Below are 682 nucleotides of genomic sequence, written 5' to 3'. Positions count from 1 at the left end.
ACTTGTCATTAAGGATCTCGACAGGTTCCTTTTCTGCCATAGGCAACCCTGAAGCGTTGGGGCGATTTACCAAGAGTTACAGGGTATCAGTGATAAGAGAAGGAGGTACTTCCCTGATAAATATCACCATGACACACCCACTGAGCAAGAGGATTGTAATTTTCAGGTTGTTGGTGTGAAACATTATTCGTGTGTTACAAGTGTTCAGACAGAGGGTTTTTTTTTGTGAAGTGTGCATATCTCAAGCTGGGATGTGTAACAGGTTTTATAGCCCAAACCTGGACATCATAACCAGAGAAAATAATGTGAAAATAATACAGTTAGCGGAATATAACAGTTACAGTTAGGCCAGTGAAAGCTACAATAACGCAGGACCAGAGTAAAACCACAGTGCTCTGCTGTGAGAGCTATAGTAACAGTAATAATCCATACAGGTACAATCACATTGATCTGGGAAGTAAGGACAATGAATTAGGGTGAACTCACACTGTTGTGATATTGTTGTCTTCCATGGGCAAGCCCACAGATTTGTTCACTCAGTAATAATTTAAATCTGCAGTTAATCATGCACCTTATCACCCTAATTTAGCTTACATCCATCAGTCTTTACTTGCTCTGTATTGGTCATTGGATTTACAGTACCTGCTCAATATTGAGATTCTCGCTTTTGATCTGTGTCTGT

At 40.0% G+C, this 682-nt stretch overlaps 1 long non-coding RNA gene across 1 annotated transcript in view; it reads left to right on the top strand.

Annotated features, from left to right (window-relative positions):
- LOC140582849 (uncharacterized) overlaps positions 1 to 682 on the top strand; it is a 28,141-nt gene that overhangs the window by 4,236 nt on the left and 23,223 nt on the right. The gene's annotated exons all lie outside the window — the stretch shown is intronic.

This window comes from Paramormyrops kingsleyae, chromosome 25, assembly GCF_048594095.1.
Source record: "Paramormyrops kingsleyae isolate MSU_618 chromosome 25, PKINGS_0.4, whole genome shotgun sequence".
Taxonomy (NCBI): domain Eukaryota; kingdom Metazoa; phylum Chordata; class Actinopteri; order Osteoglossiformes; family Mormyridae; genus Paramormyrops; species Paramormyrops kingsleyae.
Note: the sequence above shows the minus strand (reverse complement) of the source record. Positions and strands in the feature narration are given on the sequence as shown.